At 40.4% G+C, this 14,064-nt stretch overlaps 1 protein-coding gene and 1 long non-coding RNA gene across 7 annotated transcripts in view; one reads left to right on the forward strand and one right to left on the reverse strand.

Annotated features, from left to right (window-relative positions):
* Positions 1–169, reverse strand: part of LOC103617298 (solute carrier organic anion transporter family member 1C1-like) — a 48,508-nt gene extending 48,339 nt beyond the window's left edge. For 2 of the 6 annotated variants that reach the window (XM_017736685.1, XM_017736687.1), the window contains exon 1: positions 1–169. This exon is cut by the window's left edge and continues 74 nt beyond it. The gene's annotated coding sequence lies outside the window, so the exon portion shown is untranslated. The other 4 variants (XR_001862744.1, XM_017736686.1, XM_017736684.1 and 1 more) reach the window with 4 other exon arrangements.
* Positions 170–3,921: 3,752 nt separating this feature from the next.
* Positions 3,922–14,064, forward strand: part of LOC108447275 — a 34,046-nt gene continuing 23,903 nt past the window's right edge. Inside the window, exon 1 of the long non-coding RNA XR_001862746.1 lies at positions 3,922–4,290. This is a non-coding gene — a long non-coding RNA (uncharacterized LOC108447275). The remainder of the gene's footprint in view (positions 4,291–14,064) is intronic.

The raw sequence follows: 14,064 nt of genomic DNA on the forward strand, positions 1-14,064 counted from the left end.
CGGTCCACAGGAAAGATTGTGTTGTTTGAGAAAAAGTGAGTATTTTCTTTTGATGAAATCTCCATGATGGTATCCTCTGCTTCTAAAGCAGAAAACATGAAGAACATTTTAAAAGGGCATCCTATTAGCTCAGCCTCAAAAGCTCATCATGTGACAGCAACACCCTGCTGGACTGTTTTCCCAACAACAGCAATTACCAGACTTTACAAAAGAATCTGACCAGTGCACTGGATGTTTAATTATGGAAATTTGCAATCCACTTGCCTATAATAATGGAGATTAAATCATACTCAGCAAATAGCCATCATCTTCATTCTCTAGCTATCATCAATGTGATTTCACTAAACATTTGACCGAGCATGGCCAGCAGACTAAACAAGGCTCATTATCATTTCAAACAACATTTCTGAAGTCTACATGTAAATTCACGTTTCTAGATGTGACCAGGTCTGCAGAGATTTCTCAGCGCTGATCCCTGAATTTCGCATATATTTGGGACATTAAGTAATTAGATCAAAGGAAATCTATCCCCATTAATGAGGTACTTGAATTGTTTTAGATGGAAACATTAGCTCTAATCATCTGATTTTAGCTAATGAGTTACACAAGAATAAAGAGGTTTAGTTCCCTTTACCATTTTACATAGAGTCTTAGGGCTCAGTGGTCAATTGTTTCAGGAAAAATGTGAATTTGCTTCTTTGCAGGTAAATACAAAGAAGTAAAGAAAACCTAAATACTGCACTTTGAAAACAAAAGATATCAGTAATTCCTAAATCTCTAGTTACATACTGCAGTACTTTGTTCTTAATTTCAATCTCTAAATCAGATCTGCAAATATTTATGAAATCAGCATCTGTGTTCACTTTGAGGCAGTCCTATGTTTTACAGAACTGCTGCCTGAAAATATGAATAAGAAAAGTTCCTGTTCTTATATGTTTGTCTGAAGACACAGATCTTACATAAGTTAAAAATATGTATGCTTTTATGTATATGTATATACCTCTGGATACATATGTTTTCATGGCTTCCCAAATAAGCACTTGTTTTACCACAAATACAAGTGAAAATAACAAAAGTATATCTTTAGATGCTAAGATTTGCTCACAGGCTCTTTTCATGTATGAACAAGACAAAAGGACTTTGATTGTGGCACCAAAATTTTCACCAAGGTCTCTCCATCATTTAAAATAAGAGCTATGACTACATATAAGAGAAATATTTGCATTTGACGCTGTCCTGACAGGAACTCTAATGTATTTTCTTATCAACACTAAAGAGCACAGAGATGTTTTTGCCATAAAAAATAAAATTTTTTTGTGCTTGCTGAACACTTATTGCACATATTCCTGTTCTGCTTCTGGCTTCCTTGATGTGTCGAGAAAAGTCACACTGTCTCTCTCTGCCCCATTTCTGAACCTGTACAATGGGGAAAGACAGCATGTACCTACAGCAGTTGCATGAGGATAAATTATTTTGTGACAATCACATAGGGTGTGCCATGTAAGCACATCAACTAGCCTTTACTGTAAGGTTTGAAATGCTCTGCATATTTATGGCAATTTTGGAATTAAAAAAACCCAAAACCTGGAAAAGGAAAACATATGCACCACAGCTAAATGAATTGTCCTTATCTCTGAGCAAAGCAACATCCAACTAGAGAAGGTCTGGCAGAGGTGGAGGGTCCCCTCCACTGCACCCCATATGCAGGATTGGTCAGAACAAAAAAAAAGATTGCTGTGGTGGTGTGGGGGTTGAATATGATGCACTGATGCTTGACAGCAGCATGCAAGTTTGGGTACCGCTGAGCTGGTACAAATCTCAAAAGGACAGCAGAGCTTAAACAAAACTTTTGCTCACCAGTATACAAATTATTACAGTATAAAAATTATTAACATTTATCTTCTGACTCTGGATGTCAAATTGAAGAGTGCAAAGAAGGTCTGATATTCATACAGGTTCTACAGACTTTAATATATCCCCAGCTGCTCTTGTGGGATGCCTTTAATAAGGTTGGTAAGTTTTCAGTCACATGCAACCATGTATCTCAGTGCATCAGTTTGGTTGTCCTGACAATGCCTCTGATGGAAACTTTTAACATGAGACAGAGTGCAGAGAAAGGTACCCAGAGTAACCACAGCCAACTGCACTATTAGTTTTGATCCTTCCTCTTTAGTGAAACCAGAATACACAGGGCTGTTTCACTGTAATCACAAATTTGGCACTCAAATACTTTTGGCACCATCGGTGTTATACTGGGAGTATTCCTAATATACTGTCAATTCTGGAAGGAGGTGAGGGACATCTCTGGTTTTATCCAAGAAAATATCTAGCTGGTAAGGATGGTCTCTTACTGAATTGGGTATAGTGATAGCCTCAGGTTTCTACCTTATCTGGGATACCATATTTCTCTAGTGACACAGAAAATGAGGACAGAGGCTGTGTAAGCACTTCCTTTCTAAACATGGCTAGAATGTCAGAAAAATGTAATCATAGAATCATAGAATTGTTTAGGTTGGAAAAGACCCCTAAGATCATAGAGTCCAACTGTAGACCCAGCACTGAGAGGTCCACCACTAAACTCTGTCCCTAAGTGACACATCCGCCCATCTTTTAAATACCTCACCAGGATGGCGACTCAACCACTTCAACTGGGCAGCCCATTCCAGTGCATGACAACCCTTTCAGGAAAGATTTTCCTGGTATCCAATCTAAACCTCCCTGGTGCAACTTGAACCTGTTCTCTCTTGTCCTATCCACTGTTACTCAGGAGAAGAGCCTGACCCTCCCCTCGCTACAGCCTCCTTTCAGGGTCCCACCTGATCCTCTTTTTCTCCATGGTAAACACCCCCAGCTCCCTCAGGTGCTCCTCACAGGACTTGTGCTCCAGATCCTTCCCCAGCTCCATTGCCCTTTTCTAGACACACTAAAACACCTCAATGTCCTTGCAGTGAGGAGCCCAGAACTGAACACAAGATTTGAGGTATGGCTTCACCAGTGCTTACTACAAGGGGGCAATCACTGCCTTGGTCCTGCTGGCCACGCTATTGCTGATACAGACCATGATGCCATTGGCCTGCTCCTGCACCTTTAAGATTTCTTTCTTGAAGAGTGTCCAGCCTTCCTTGACCCCTTTTCCCCTCAGAACTGCCTCCAAAGGAGCTCTGTCAACCAGTTTCCTAAACAGGTCGAAGTCTTCCCTCCAGAGTCGAAAGTGGCAGTTTGCTGAGCTCCCCTCCTTACTTCTCCAAGGATTAAATCTCTTTCATTTCCTGATCACTGTGCCCTAGATAGCCTGCAAATGCCACATCACCTCCCAGTGCTTCTCAGTTCACAAACAGGTCCAGTGGGACACCTGCCCTCACTGGCTCTGTCACCAGCTGTGTCAGGCAGTTTTCTTCCCCATGCTGCAGGAGCCTCCTAGATGGTGTGGACCTCTTAGACCTCACTTCCTCTCTGCTGTGCTGTATTTCTAGCAGACTCTCACCATGACATCTGCCTTGCTGGCCTTTCCACTGACTCCTACCCATAAACAGCTGTCCCTATTGTCACCATCATTAAGCTCTACAAATCAAAACACCCCCTAGTGTAAGGCACTCCCACTGCCTCTCCCTCTGTGCCTGTCCCTTCTGAAGAGTTTATGATCATCCACTGCAGCACTCCACCTATATCACACCTATAACAACTGAGTAAGTGCAGGTGGGTGACACTTTTCCTTAAGGACAGCTGCTCACACCTTGTCCCTGACTGTCCCCTGGGCTCACAGCTGGGGCTCAGACCCCTCCTTCCATCCCTGGCTCCAGCTGCCTGGGGTGTGGGAGCCCTCTCTGGTGGCTCTGCTTTCCATTCCACCAAAAGCACGCCCGGTAGCTCACCTGTGACACAGCTCGGGTGGCAGGGGCACTCACCCTCCCCAGGGTTGGCATGTGGACCTGTGCCTGATGGTCAGGTGCAGGGACAGACCTGTCCCTGAGCATGCATTCAGCAGGCTAAGACACCTCCAGGCAGTTCCTGAAGTGCCCCTTCACTCATCCAAACTCCAGGCAATGAAAAAACCTCCTTCCCCTCTGGAAACTCCTCCACTCTGCAGTAAGCCTCCTTAGCCATGCCTTTGCCGTGTGTCAGCCCACAGGCACAGGAGCTGCACTTGCTGGACTGGGTGGACACAGAAGACTGTTCACCCATGAACCCAGCTAAAGGACATCCTCTCTGAAAAGTGAAGCAACAAAGAGAAGAAGAAAAGCTGAAAAAAAAGCAGGAATCCCCAGAGATGGTGTCTACTAGTTTTCAAAGGTAAGCTTCCTCTACTGCTTATGCATACCCACACTTGCATGCACAGGCACTGGTCCCAGATTAGTGGAGGGGAAAACCTCCTCTTAGAAATTACCCTCTCTGGGGATGTACATCTTATACTGGAGGTAGAGAAAGAAAACCAATAGGGGTGGGGGAACTCGTTTTGTCTCTTGTTTTGCCTGAGCATTTGCTATTTGCCTGCCACCCATCCTCCTCCCCCACCTCCTCAGGTTTTTCTTCCTCTGTCCCCTGTTATCAATTCCAGGACACTGGGCACACCAGCAAAGCAAAGATGCCGGGTGCCCTAGATGGGAATCATGAAGAGCATCTAAACAGCTCCCAGGGAGTATTTTTCTTTGCAAGTTGCTGTAAGTTTGATGAGGCACGTGACAAAGCTTTGTGGAGAGGAAAAAACCAAAACTCTGATCTTCTTAATTGCTCAATCCCAGGAAACAAAAGACTTCAAGGGGGAATGGACTTGGAAAAAAAAAAAAAGAAAATGGAGAGTTCATGAAAGAAGACAGACTGGAGGGTGAACAGGTGATTCACAAAGACTCCTTATCCAGTCCTTGGTCCTTATGCCCAGTACGCCCTGCTCCCCAAAATCCCCAGGGCAAAGTCCCTATCAACATGATGTAAAACCAGAGTGAAAAGATCCATTAAGGGGGAGGACAGAATTGCATGGGACAGTCAGTCAAGTCCTTTGCCACAAGGAAAGGAAAGGAAAATTTTGCAGACTTCATTCCCACCCTGAGCTTTTCCTGCCGCAAAGTCACAGCTACCGAAACATTTATTTGCAAGTTTGGGTAAAGGTGAAGAACGTGACTAGTTCCCCCGTAGTTTCTTGAGTAGAGAGAGGCTGTAAATCCTGTCTTCTGCTACCCTGTAGGCTTTGATTATATAAACAGAAAAGGTATTGAAGTTAGAAATTCTTCTTCCTTTTCCCTTCTTGTTGTCTCCCACCCTCTGCAGTACAGCAGGTTCCCATGGCAGCTAAACCCTCACTCACATAGCCAAACACAGAGTAGGCTTCTGCTTTCCTAGATTTAATACAAATTACCCTTTCCTTCGTTATTTCTCCATTTTGGGTTCTTAATGCGGCTGGAACTTTATTACACTACACATAATTCACATTTTGTACTTTAAAGTGTCTTATATCCTTCTTTGGTTTGGAAACTTGGAACTCTATTTTCCCCTTTTCTAAGAGATATCAGGGTGCCTAATAGTCGACAGTAATTAGTGATTAGGAGACTTAGTGATTATGAGCTCTTTCAGCCTCTTTAAGAGAACAGCTTCCAGGCCATTTCCTTCAATTATTAGGAAAACTGAGTTTACACAATACGGGATCTGTACTAGTTTTACATGACCTTTAATCTTCATTGCTGACCTTGTTGCTTTCAAAGATTTCTGACACAGATTCCAGTTATTCTGCCACTGGTAACGTTTACCCCACTGTCCTTTAAAATAAGTGAAGTTTCATGATCAGATCCATAAATTTGTTAAAAAAATTCCTTAATGCCATAATCCTCCAAGACCCCATTATGCTACGAATTGTATTGATGAACACCAGAGCATTGTCCTCCACACTTACAGAAAAGTACCTATGGGCTGGTTTTATGTAGTTCAGAAAGCAGAAGTGCTTTGAGGAACAAGGACCACAAGATTTAGTGCAATCCTCTCACCTTTCCTGGATTTTTGGCTCATTGTAAAACCTCTGTATCAAGTTTTTACCACATTTGGGCTTTTACTGAAATTTTATTGTAGAGCCTTCTCTGACTTCTTTATAGATGCTGATATCTTAACTGGAACTTCCCCAACACCACCCTGGGGGAGGTATTTTCCATTATGGAAAGTTTTCTTACGCCTCCAGAAGAGTGTCACCATTCCTTTATGACCCAATGATAGCAGTTCCTCAGAAATGATCGTACTTATGTTCTCTACAATACTTTTCAAGATGCTCAGAGTAAATGAATACTGGATCCTCTCTAAAATTCAGTAAGTTAATCTGACAGAAAAGGAAGTCTCATCCAGGTAGGAATTTTTTAGTCTTCTAGGCCTTGCAGGCCATGGATATCACATGGAAAGGCAATGCAGTACATCACCTACCACAATTCACTACCAAGAACTGAGACATGAGAAACAAATCACTACCAATTCCAACACAGGACATGACACCTCTTGCTGGTCACTTTTCTGTGCCTCCCATAGCACAATGACACAAAACCCATTGGAAGCTTGCTAGACAATCAACCAGACAAGAAAGGTTTTGCTTTCCTATAGTCCTAAAAGAAATTGCCTACTTATTCTGTAATTGAAACAAACAGAATTGAAACAGCTTTAAAGCAGCTACAGAACAAAGAACCAGACTGAAGCTTGTTCCTTGAGGTCTGTTTTCTTTACATTCCTACTTTGTAATAGTTACAGGAAATTAGAAGCCAGACCACCTTAATTTCTAAAGCACAGGTTAAATTAATTACACTTACAAAGCCTTGTCTAGCCAGAGTGAATAGGTGTGGCAAGAGTAATCTTCGTGCATGGGCCCACCTTTACACTGACAACACAGCAGGTTTGTGGGCCAGTCTTCAAACCATCCAACAACCACAGAACTCTGAGGTGCAGCCCCAGGAAACCAGCTGCTGCTGCTTCTTCAGGCACATTTCATGAGTAAATGCTAACCTTGTCAGTCTCAAAAAATCCCAAAGCTGCCCAAAACCCCATACAAACACCTGTCATCTTCCCCCCCATCCCGCCCAGTGTTTAGAAGCATGAAATGTTTTCCTTTCTAAAAGAAATTTTTAAAAAATGTATCCCAACAAAATGCATTTTCATCTGCTAAAAGGAAAATACTGTTTAAAAAAGCAAGCCAAAACGTATAAATAGGATTAGGATATACCACATCACCTTAAAATCTTAAATGATTCTTACAGTCCAACAGAGAATACATTTCCAACCCTTAATATTGTGCTGCAAAGCAAAGTTACTTAAAAACTCTTGGTGGAATGAGTCCTCAACTACTCTCACTGAGCCTTGGCCAAATGCTCCTTTAATACTTTATTTATGCTAACATAAATACTCCAACCCTGGGCCACTTGGTGCCTGGACTGACTCAGAGGAGAGCCAGTCCCAGCAGCAATTACTGTAAATGTGTAGCTTGCAGTCAATGACGGGTAGAAAGAGGGAAGACATCTGCTGTTAACTAATAAGGCATCCCAGTTCTACTGCCTATAAAATTTTAATTGCTTTAACTATGCTACTCTACTGCTATGGATTATTCATTTCTTGACATTAATTTTCCTCTTCTTTTTGTTGCCAGTCCTAGGAACAGGCTTGGTAAGAACATAAATGAGTAGGAAACCCACTGCCAGAACAAACCTTGAGTACCCATTCCACATCAAAGAACCAGAGACAAGTAATACACTTTGGCTGTTAGAAGCTCTTGGGGATTGCTGTGAGAATTTTAGCATTGGGGACTTTCTCATCCAACTAAGGAGTTCCAGATCTATCCTCAAAGAATAGTTTTCTTACCAAAGGACAGCAAAGCAATTGAAAATTTTTCTAATTATATTTTCGACTAACTTCTTGTTGTTAGGATATGCAAAGGTCCTACTGAATAGTCTCTTTACTCTGAGGTGCTCATCAAATTATCCTGACATTTTCAGCCCCTTGCATGAGACATAGGGAAGAAAAACTTTCAAAAATAGGAGTGGGAGTAAAAACCTTTACTGTACCCTGATCACAGAACAGTATCACCTCTTCTGTGTATGCTCTCCATGCTGGGTGCCTGAGGCAATGTTTAGGAGTGTGGTCAATGGCTGTACATTACCTTGAAAGAGCTTGCAGAAGGTGACTGATCAGGTAAAATGGCTCAGAGGTTTTCCTTCCTGAGTGATTCGTAAAAAAAAAACCAACCCCCCTCCCCCAACCCCCCCCTTTCCCCAGCTCAAATGACAGAGTCAGACAGGTTTTAATGAGATCTGGAAAAGAAATACTATGTATTTTATACAGCACCACACTTTGCAAAGATCCCAGAGGGCCCTGTGAAACCTGTTTCTGAGGGAGTATAACAAACAGGATGAATGAGAATTCCAGTGATGTGACATTCTTCAGGGCAGGAAGCATTTGGGGAGCTTTGGGGAGAATTTCTGTGTATAAAGATGTAATAAGTGAAACTGGAACTTGTCCAGCCATTAGAGATTAATACCATTAATCTTAAAAAAAGTCCTCTAGCACTTTCCTTAATGAAGATAAGTTCTTTGAAGTAGGTTTAAAACCAAAGATTTTGGCTAGAAATGTGGAAAGAGAAGGTGCAAATAATTGAGCAGAGGAGCTGATTACACAGAAGGCATTGAATTTGTAGACTATGATGCCTTTGGCAAGAACAGTAATAAACAATCACCATGTGCAAAGGATTGTGAAGGGAAGTAATTTATCAGCAACAACAAGAACAACAAAAGGCACATTAAATGAAGCCGTTTTGCAGATCAAACAGGAACCTTCTGCTTTGTATTTCCTGGCTGAAGACAAGCAGGTGCTGCAGCAACCTTTTATTTGTATCAGACTTCCAAACCATTATGCCTGTGTCTATCCCAGATTGTTTAGTGATTATAACTAACAATCTACATTGGGTGTGACACAAGCCATCAAAACCTGCAGTTAAACTTGAAACTTGCATGTTTTCTCATAAATTAATGCAAGGTTCCTATCACCTCTTGGCAGTAAAGCTGTTCAACAAAGTAGTTAGTTTTGACACCTGCCACTGCAGCATGCCAGGTCTTTGAGAATCCAGTGTGGAGTGGTTACAAATCTCCCTTGGACAGTATGAGATGGCAACCCCAGAGCTACAGACTCCATCAGCCAGGGTAGCACCTGCAAGTTACTCACCTGTCAAAGTCGTTTGCTCTTCCATGCCTACATTAATCACTGACAATATCCGGGGAGTCCGTGGTGTTATGAGGTTGATTTCCACAGGGTTTTGGTGAGATAATTGAAGAAACATTAAAAGAAAGCACTGCTAAACAAAGCGCCAAGAGTTCTCTGAGAATTATGTTTTTAGCAAAACACCTCAAGTGCTTTTAGGCAAGTGGATTTGCCCAAGCAATTGATTGTGATGTGAACACCTGGAAAATGCAACATTTAATTGAGCCACTACAGACTGTGCGTCATGGCCTCCTTTATGCTTTACCAGAACCCCAGGAGAGTCAGGCTCATGTGTGGTCTCATTAGCAGATTCACTGCTTCTGCCCTGCGTTTTATTGCTCATCTCTTCCCATGGGAACCTCTTGCTGTTTGAAGAGCTCCAGAGAGACTTTGGTGATTTTCAGACAAGTGTATTCTTTACTTTGGTAGCCGCTACTCTTTGTGGTGAGAAGTAGTGAGGGAAAAATTTTTCTTTGCTACTCCAACTGCATTCCTCTTCTGTGAATTTTAGCATCAAATAATTACGTGCTATTGAGTTATTGTTTGGGACAGACCAGCTGCTGGCTTAGAATCAGTTCCCTTGGAATAGGTATAAACATCTTTTACTTTCCTATTGGCAAGGATCCCGACTTGTATCTTCCTAATCACTGCCTGGTGCAAATTTCCTTACATTTTTTCCATTCAAAATTTTAGCCAGAGGACAAATAAACTGGGGGATTTGAAAACTGACGGCCAGATATGTGGCTGATACTCTTGCAGATTTTGAAATCTGTTAATTTTTAAGTTATGGGAAAAGAGGCTTTGAACACATGGTTGATCTAGATAATTTTTATGCAGCCATTTCAAATCAATTAGCTGAAGAGCTCTCCAGGTCTTTGATGAAAGTAGGTAATAAAACTTTAAAAATGGGTAAAATTTTTGACAGCTGTGAGATACTTTTTTGAAATTATAAACAGTGAGCAAAGACAGTAGCTAGATGTCAATTCTAGCCCACATAAAAGACTAGTAAAATTTTTCACTGAAAAATGACAGCATACTTACCAATATAATGGCAAGAAAATTGATTTCACTCACTGATGTCCCACTTTAACAGATTACTCCTATGATTAATATGGAAAACTGTTAAGGTAACACATTTCATTTTCTCTGGAAGCATTAGTCACTCTGCATTGCTGTGGCTGAATGCTGCCATGTAATACTGACCACATTCAATCCTTATGGTCCATATTAATTGGATTGAGCAGTACACAGATGATGGATGCTAAATATTGGTCATCAGTAAAGAAGAATGGTTATAATGAGGCTTTCCACAGATTGGCTGAGCCATAAAGTATTTAACATGGGATTTATTAGTAATCTGAACCAAAGTGCAGAATTCTGCAGGTAAAAGTTGCAGGAAATCCGATACCAATAAACAGGAGCTTGGGTCACTAACACATACCAAGCAGGGCTGGCAGCTAAAATAGTAATTCAATATATACAAGCTTTTACTGGATTTAAATCAGAGTCCAAAGAGGGTACAAGTCATTTGTAGTCTGACACTTAAACTGAAAGCTGGGCACTGAAAGCAAATTTGTTCAGTAAAGGAAAAAGAAGCACAGCCAACAGGATACCACAGAATTATATTTATGTTGTACATTTGTCTTCACATTGCAACATCCACATTGTTCATTTTGTGACAAGTATTTCTAATAATTTTGAATACATATTTACTGTATAATACATTTTACCAAGAGGCACTTCCAGTAATTCTGGCAAAAAGGAGCTTCATTAGAGTGTCTAACTTACAAAACAGTAAAAATAAATAATGTTTATCTAAAAGATTTTTTTTCCTGTACAGAATCTATTTTGTACAAAACATTTATCAGCCATTAACTAAATCACTTAACAAATACTTGTGAAGAGAATATATTAAGTATTGCTACATGTATCGAGTGCAAGATACTAGTGAAAGGAAAAGAATTATTCTGTTTATGAAAATCACCTAAAAATACAAGGCCTTGTTCCTGAAGTGTTTAGAAAGGAGAAGCTTGGTTACAACAATATTGACAATATATAAATATAAATTAACATATGTAGTACTTAGTGAAAAGAACACTGTGTTAAAAACTGGCGTGTACAAATCCTAAACAAGATGGCACTTTTCTGCATTGCCACTTTGGCTGGCAGTTGTTTTTTAAAATATTGCTTCAAAAGAATTATAAAGGTACACAAAACCCTTTTCAAATAGAGCCATATAAAATTACACTCCCCCCACCTTTTTCTCACCTTTTGAAGCGAAAAAAAAATCAAGGAGGGATTAAATTTGTAGTACTCGAGTGATTTGTGGAAACTTGCTACTATAGCTGAGTCTGAATAAACATCATTAAAATAATTTTGCCCTGAGGTCCCAGGCCAGGAGTCAAACCTCACAGGATAGGATGTAAGATGACCAAATTCCTCAGTGTTTCCTGAAGTAAAAAAATTTGTCTGGCCCGTTGTCGATTTTAAAATACAAAATTTGTGTAATTTGGCCCTAAAATCTGGTGGGGGTCAAGTGCTTCAATTATACTGGCAACTGAAGATTTTAATTCAGAAAGGGTTGTGATCTTGCTATGTTAATTTCTTGACTACCAGAATGGGATTTTTAATTTTCTTAATCACACTTTCTACATGATAAACATACTTGCATATTGTAACCCAGACAGGGCACACTGAACTGGAAAAGAATTATTTTTGGAAGGTATTTCTTCTACAACTGGAGGCAAAGGTGAAAATATATGTTTTTGTTGGAAAATGTCCTAGATGTTCTTCTATCAAAAGCACTAAAAAGGAAAAAAAAACTGCCACCCGTCAGTGAAAATGTTAATCTGTTAAACAAACGTAACCCACAGTATGAATCACTGCTTTTTTAAAAGTGAACTTAAATTACTTTCCATCATGCAAACATCTTATATTGATTACTCAAGAAAAGAACACTTAACTTTAGAAAAGTAATGACCAAAAGTATGCTGACATCGTTGAAATATTAAAGATATCATCAACATCACATAGCAGTTATTAACATTGTCTTTGATCTTTTGGGACACCATCTGCAGTACTGTATCAAGGTTTACAAACACCTACAAATCAACATTCTGCAATCAAATACAGGTTTTCGTTGTGTTTCAGGATCAGGCAGGAATTTTGAAAAGGAAAGTCAGCTTTAGCAGACTTTAGCAGGCTTTCTACCTAAAGCAGTATGTACACACATGGCAAACCCCTCACTGTTTTCTCTCTGACCAGATCACACAGATTTTTTATATTTTTTTTTAGCAAAGCATGGGGGAATGTCATAGGTTAGCTAACCTATGACAGGGAAACATGACTAGGGACAGAGGAGGGAAAAAACCCTGCCACCAAGAACTCCCAACTTCTTTAAATAAATACTTAAAAGCAAAGAGCAATAGGAACAATTGCTAATTCACATCAATTGTTTCAAAGCATTTGCTGCAGTAAAGGAAGACAGCATCGAAAACTGGAGCTATTATTTGATCTGATTTCTATGGTTTTGCCTCAGGACAAGAGAATTCAGTCATAAAAGCACACATGGCCTGCAGCTGTGGCAAAGTCCTGTATACCTGCTCTTACACTTCCACACAGAAGACAGAAATATTTGGGTTTCCCCAACTAATTCACTGCTGGGATACACCCCTTTGCACACCTGCAGATTTCAGTGGTGCTCCCTGGAGCACACAGATTCCATATGGCATCCAGGGCAGAACAATTCTCATCTGTTGCCCCTTTCCCACACCTTGGACATACTGCACACATGACTTTGGAATATGAAACCACTGGCACAGACCAGTGACCTGAAAAGCTCAAATGAAATATTCTTTTTTTTTCCTCCTCTTGCAGCAACCAGAGTTTTCCTTAATGAAGGAAAATTAAACAACGTCAGCCAAAAAGTCTTCTTGATTTACTACATCCTGCAGCTTGACAGACCAGAGTCAAGGCCAGTTGGTTTTACCTGAGCTCATCAGCAGTTTTACATGAGCAAGCGCTTGGGGGAATGTCTGCATACATCTCAAGTGATACAGGCAAGGTTTCAGACTGCACAATGCTTATCGTTTCAGTTTTATCAAAGAAGTATTGTCAACTTGCTCAAGCTTTTGCCCCCTTTTGTCATGGTGAAAATGGACTCTCCAGAAATACACCAGCACTGCTCCACCCCCAGGCTCCTGAGGAGCTTGTATTGTCCTAAGAGCTCAGGCAGGTGCTCACTCAGGTGACATCTCCATCCTACTGAGGTGGTGTGATGCATTTTTCATCAAAAGAACACCTGCCTGCCAGGAAAATCCCACTAATGGCTTCTGAATAAATCATAATTAGGTTGTAAATGGAGAATAATTCTCACACTGCTCCCTCCAACACTGGAACTCAATAACTACCACAGCAGGGCAGGGGCTAAACCCTGCTTTGATTTACCTTCAGAGGGATGTTGTTTTGCTAAAAGAAAGTGATGAAATTCAAAGAAAGATTTATCATACTAAATTGCTCTCAAAAGTACTGGTGCTATTTTGCTCTAAAGTTTGACTCCAATAATCAATAATTTTGCAAGCTCTTCCAATGTTTCTTAAGATAGCTGTCACCTAATTTCAATTATTCTTTCATCTGTTCAAAATCATTTAACATGTATTTTTCTCCAAGATCTCTGGACTTTCTTATTTGTTGATTCACTGAAAAATAGGGGGGAAAAAAAAAAAAAAAGATTCCTCCACTCTAATTAAGGGGAATAATAATTATCTTCTCCTTAACACTGCCATCATTTTGACTAACACTGCAACATCAAACAGAAATTAAACTCACAGCAACTTTATGTTTACTCCATTTCAGCAG

Source organism: Corvus brachyrhynchos, unplaced genomic scaffold (genome assembly GCF_000691975.1).
Source record: "Corvus brachyrhynchos isolate BGI_N302 unplaced genomic scaffold, ASM69197v1 scaffold246, whole genome shotgun sequence".
Lineage (NCBI taxonomy): Eukaryota > Metazoa > Chordata > Aves > Passeriformes > Corvidae > Corvus > Corvus brachyrhynchos.